Source organism: Myotis brandtii, unplaced genomic scaffold (assembly GCF_000412655.1).
Source record: "Myotis brandtii unplaced genomic scaffold, ASM41265v1 scaffold842, whole genome shotgun sequence".
Classification (NCBI taxonomy): domain Eukaryota; kingdom Metazoa; phylum Chordata; class Mammalia; order Chiroptera; family Vespertilionidae; genus Myotis; species Myotis brandtii.
In genome coordinates, this window is record NW_005371421.1 from 72,634 (window position 1) to 78,667 (window position 6,034).

The 6,034-nt window shown below is 41.0% G+C and overlaps 1 protein-coding gene across 2 annotated transcripts in view; it reads left to right on the forward strand.

The window, feature by feature from the left end:
• Positions 1 to 6,034, forward strand: part of GCC2 (GRIP and coiled-coil domain containing 2) — a 101,792-nt gene that overhangs the window by 39,859 nt on the left and 55,899 nt on the right. The gene's annotated exons all lie outside the window — the stretch shown is intronic.

Sequence of the window (6,034 nt, forward strand, 5' to 3'; positions counted from 1 at the left end):
CAGGGGGTGGGGAGTGAGGACGGAGGGTGGGGGGGGAACTGGGTGGAGGGGAGTTATGGTGGGAAAAAAGAGGAACCAATGTAATAATCTGAACAATAAAGATTTAATTTAAAAAAAAATAAAAAATGGGTGTTCAATTTTGTTGAATGCTTTCTCTGCTTCTATTGATATGATCATGTGATTTTTGTCTTTCAAATTGTTTATATAATGTATCACGTTTATTGATTTGCAAATATTTTACCATCCTTGCAATTCTGGAATAAATCCCTCTTGGTCATGGTGTATAATCTTTTCAATATATCGCTGGATCTTATTTGGTAATATTTTGTTTGAGGATTTTAGCATTTATGTTCATCAGGGATATTGGCCTGTAATTCTCTTTCTTTATAGTGTCTTTATCTGGTTTTGGAATTAGGGTAATAATGGCCTCATAAAAAGGGTCTGGAAGTGATTCTTTCTCTGGGATTGTTTTGCATAATTTGAGGAGTATAGATGTTAGTTCTTTGAATGTTTGGGAAAACTCCCTGTGAAGCCATCTGGACCAGGGCTTTTAATGGCTAGAAGTTGTTGTTTTTTATTACTGGCTCTATTTCATCAATTGTTATTGGCCTACTCAGGTTTTCTGATTCTTCCTGATTCAGTTTTGGGATATTGTATTTTTCTAGGAATTTGTCTATTTCATCCATATTGTCCAGCTTGTTGGCATTTATTTGTTCATAGTATTTTCTTACAATCCTTTGTATTTCTGTTGTGTCACTGCTTACTTCACTGCTTTCATGTCTGGTTTTATTTATTTGGGTTCTCTGTTTGTTTCTTGATGAGTCTGGCTTATGGTTCATCAATCTTGTTTATCTTTTCAAAGAACCAGCTCTTGGTTTCATTGATTTTTTTGTATTGTTTTTCTATGTAATTTATTTCTGCTCTAATCTTCATTATTTCCTTCCTACTTACTCTGGGCTTTTCTTCTTGTTGTCTTTATAATTCCTGAAGTTGTAGGGTTAAATAGTTTATTAGCCCTTTTTCTTATTTCTTGAGGTAGGCTTATGTTACTATGAACTTCCCTTACAGAACTGCTTTTGCTGTGTCCCACAGATTTTGTGTTGTTGTGTGTTCATTTTCATTTGTTTCCAGGAAGTTTTTTCTTTTTTCTTGATCTCATTGGTAACCCATTCATTGCTTAATAACATGCTATTTAGCCTCCATGTATTTGAATGTTTTGGGGTGTTTAAACTCTAGTTGATTTCTAATTTCATTCCACTGTGTTCTGAGATGCTTGATATGTTTTCAATCTTCTTGAACTTGTAGAGACTTGTTTTGTATCCTAACATGTGGTCTGTCTTTGTGAATGACCCATGTTGACAAGAATGTATATTCTGCAGCTTTGGTGTGAAATATTCTATAATTGTCAATTAAATCCATCTGGCCCTGACCGGTTTTGCTCAGTGGATAGAGCGTCGGCCTGCGGACTGAAGGGTCCCAGGTTTGATTCCGGTCAAGGGCATGTACCTTGGTTGCAGGCTCATCCCCAGTAGGGGGTATGTAGGAGGCAGCTGATCAATGTTTCTCTCTCATCAATGTTTCTAACTCTCTATCCCTCTCCCTTCCTCTCTGTAAAAAATCAATAAAAATATATTTTAAAAAAATTAAATCCATCTGATCTAGTTTGTCCTTTAGAGCAGTGGTCACCAACCGGTCGTCCGCGGACCACTGGTGGTCTGTGAGGTCTGAAAGGTTGTTGACCACTGCTTTAGAGTCACTGTTCCCTTGTTAATTTTTTGTCTGGATGATGTATTCAGTAAAGCCAGCAGGTGTTAAAATACCCTACTATGACTGAATTATTTTCGATCTTTCCCTTAATGTCCTCTAGAAGTTTCTTATACAGTTAGGTGTTTCTATATTGGGTGCATATATGTTTACCAGGGTTCTGTCCATCCTCTTGTTGGATTAATCCCTTTAGTATTATGTAGTGACCTTTATTTTCTCTTGTGATGGCCTTCATTTTGAAGTCTATATTGTCCAATATGAGTATTGCTACCCCAGCTTTTTTTCTTTTCCATTTGCCTGGAAAAAATTTTTCCATTCCTTCACTCTCATCCTGTATGAGTCTTTTGTTGTGAGGTGGATATCTTGTAGACAGCATATAGTTAGTTGGGTCATGTTTTTGTATCCATTCAACTACCCTGTGTCTTTTGATTGGAGCATTTAATCCATTTACATTTAAGGTTATTATTGATGGGTACTTATTTATTGCCATTTTAATTCTGTCTGACTCTAGGTTCTTCAGCCAGGTTCTCTCGCTAGGTTCTGTCCCCTTTAGCATTTCTTGTAATGCTGGCTTGGTGGTGATGACCTCCTTTAGCCTTTGTCTGGGAAGCTCTTTATTTCACCATCTCTTTTCAATGACAGCCTTCCTGGATATAGTGACCTTGCTTTCAGATCCTTGCTTTTCATTACCTTGAGTACTTTATGCCATTCCCTTCTGGCCTTTAGAGTTTCTGATGAAAAATCAGCTGACAGCCTTATGGGAGCTCCTTTGTACGTAACAATTTGTTTTTCTCTCGCTGCCTTTAAAATTCTCTCTTTGACTTTAATTTTTAGCATTTAATTATGATGTGTCTGTGTGTGGGTGTGTTTGAGTTCTTCTTGTTTGAGGTTCTCTGTGCCTCCTGAACTTGTGTGACTTTTTCTTGACCAGGTTAGGGAAGTTTTCTGCCATTATTTCTTTAAATACGTTCTCTATCCTTTGCTCCCTTTCTGTCTCTTCTGGCACACCTATTATGCGAATATTGTTACATTTCATGTTGTCCCACAGCTCCCCTAAGCTGCCCTCCTGTTTTTTAGTTGTTTTTTCTTTTTGATTCTCTAATTGAGTGACTTTTTTTAATCTGCCTTCTAATGCACTGATCTGATCCTCAGCTTCCCCTAATCGGCTGTGTATTTCTTCCAATGTGTTCTTTATTTGTGCTATGTCATTCTTTATTTCCAACTGTTCTGTTTTCATAGGCACTTTATTTTTTCTCATGCTGATGAGCATCTTTACCATCATTATTCTGGACTCTATAGCAGATAAATTTCTTATCTTGATTTTATTTATGTCTTCTTCTGTAGAATTTTCTTGTTCTTTCTTTGGGGGTCGTTTCTTTGTCTCATTGTTTTGGCTGCCTATTTGGGTTTGTGACTATATATTAGGTAGATCTACTACACCTCTCAATCTCTAGTGTAGGACTGTGTCAAATGCTGTTTCTGACAAATTAGATCAGGCAAAGACTCAACGCCTCCAAAGACCCACTTCATCCTGGATTGGATTCATTCTTGAGTAGTCCTCTGGCAATCATCCACAGGTGGAGTAAGAGGTTTTCTAATAGGGTGGAGCAATTGCTTCTACTTGGGGGCTAATTGTTATTCTAGTCTCTTAATTGTCCACAGAAACTCCACAGGGTGGGACAAGGGGTTTTCTAATAGGGTGGGTCAGCTGTCTGCTCCCCACGCAAAAGCTGCTTGGCTAGCAAATGTGTGCCTGAGAAAGATGATCTCTGCTGCTGATGGAATGACTCAGCACAGGAAATAAGGGTGTCTGTCTCCAGAGCTCTAACTCCATTGTCCCCAACCCTGGCTTCTGCTTACATAGCTCCAGTCCACTGTGGCCTCCCTCTGCGGAGCCCAAGGTGAGTGGCTGTACATGAAGTTTTGTGTGTTGGCCCTTTATGTGGATGCCTGCATTTCCAGCCATCTCTCCCTGGTAGACAACAACCCTTCTGCTTTTCATAGCCAGATGTTATGTTGGCAACTTTCTCAGTTCTGGTGCTCTTTGCTGGGGTGCCCAGCTTGGGGTTTAGACCCCAGAGTCCTCGGTTGGAACTCCCCACAGCTGAAATGTCCCTCCAGAACTTCAGCTGCTGTCTGTGGGTGCCTGGCCAACCCTTTTTTGGCCTCCAGTCTCTATGTAGTCTCCACTTCCCTTTCTTGGTTATCAGGGTTCTCTCCAGTTAGTCCTCAGTTGATTATTCAAGATTTTTTTTTTTTGTATTTTAGTTATAATTCCAGTTTGGTCTTGGGAACGTGCCAGTGTAGCATCCATTTACTCCCCCTTGGTTTTGTTAAATACTTAAATGTTTTAAAATTGGGGTAAAATAAAAAACAAAGTTCACCATCTCCACCATTTTTAAGGGTAGCTATTGACAACTTTTAAAACCCTAATGAATAAAAACATTAGACAGAGTGTAAGAGGATAAAGACCTTTGATTTTTGGATTTAGAGGAATCCACATAAATACAAAATAAGCATGCCATCATCTCTCTATGAGATAGAAGACATGATTTCTCAACTCCATATTTATGTATGCTAGGATTTGTCAGAATCCTCAGACAAATGAACATGGACAAATAAATTTGTAAGCCAGATTTTAGATTCCCAATTCCTGCCTTTGCCAATGAATAAATAGGTAGACCATAAAATAGAACCTCAGATTCTAACTGTCACCAGTGTGGATAGTAATTGACTATGAATAAATCAGAATTAGAAACAAAATTAGATTTGGCCAGAACCAGAAAGAACATATAAATCCATGCATGAGACCACCAGAGGAGCCTGAGAAGGTTAGCCAAAAACTCAAGAGGTCCAGGGCTGGATGAAAGTCACTTTTCAAAGAAAACTGAGAAACATTTTCTTAGTCATTTTGCACACAAATTCATTTATGTGAAGGAGAACAGTCAGTAGTTGTCCAGAAACAAAGGCAAAAACAGGATTTAGAAGAGAGGGTAAAGAGGAGAAACTATAGGCAATCTGGAAACAGTGAGTCTTATTTACATATTTCTTTTTTTTTTAAATATATTTTTATTGATTTTTTTACAGAGAGGAAGGGAGAGGTATAGAGAGTTAGAAACATCAGTGAGAGAGAAACATTGATCAGCTGCCTCCTGCACACCCCCTACTGGGGATGTGCCCGCAACCAAGGTACATGCCCTTGACTGGAATCGAACCCGGGACCCTTCAGTCTGCAGACCGATGCTCTATCCACTGAGGATAAACCAGTCAGGGCTTATTTACATATTTCTGGCAGAGTAACCTGATTGGCTGCTATGTAGCAGAAAGGTCTCTGTGGGCATTTTGTCCTGGAATAATGGCCATGTGGGACTATCCAAAAAATTCATTTGGTTTTAGAGTCTTCAGAAAATATTGAATGTTTTACTATAAGATGTAAGGGGCTGTATTTATATAATGTCTTTTCATGTTCTACCATTAGCACTTCTACTTTATATTAGACTAGACCTGAAACATTTCCTTTATCAGAATTCTTTAGGTGGAACTAAATAAGTGACCAGGTTAAACTTTTTTTCCTTCCTCAAATTTTGTTTACATTTCAGAAGTTTGTTTTTGTTGATGAATCGAAGATTTAACTTGGAAATTACTGTCTATACTAATAAAACAGTAATATGCTAATTAGACCGGGAGACCTTCCGGAGACCTTCTGGACAAAGCGGGGGGCTTGGCTGGCCTGCAAACCGCCCTCACCCAGGCTAGCCCTGTCCCGCAGTGGGGACCCCCACCCTGAAGGGGGTGTGGCCAGCCTGAAAACGGCCCTCAGCCCCTCGCCCAGGCTGGCAACGCCCCCCAGTGGGGACCCCCACCCCGATGGGGGCTTGGCCGGCCTGCAAACCACCCCAGGCTCCTTGTCCATGCCGGCCCCGCCCCCCAAGGGGACCCCCACCCTGATCCGGGACTCCCTTCAGGGAAGACCAACCAGCCCCCACCTGTGCACCAGGCCTCTATCTATACTAATAAAAGAGTAATATACTAATTAGATCGGGAGACTTTCCGGGAGACCTTCCGGACATCCTTCCGGACAAAGCCATGGTAGCGGGGCCGAGACAGGCAGTTAGGGGCGATCAGGCCAGGAGGAGAGGGCAGTTGGAGGTGATCAGGCTGGCGGTGGGGGGAGCAGTAGGGGACGAGCAGGCTGGCAGGGGGGGCCAGTTGGGAGTTAGCAGGCTGGCGGGAGGGCAGTTGCGGGCGAGCAGGTTGGCAGTGGGGGTCA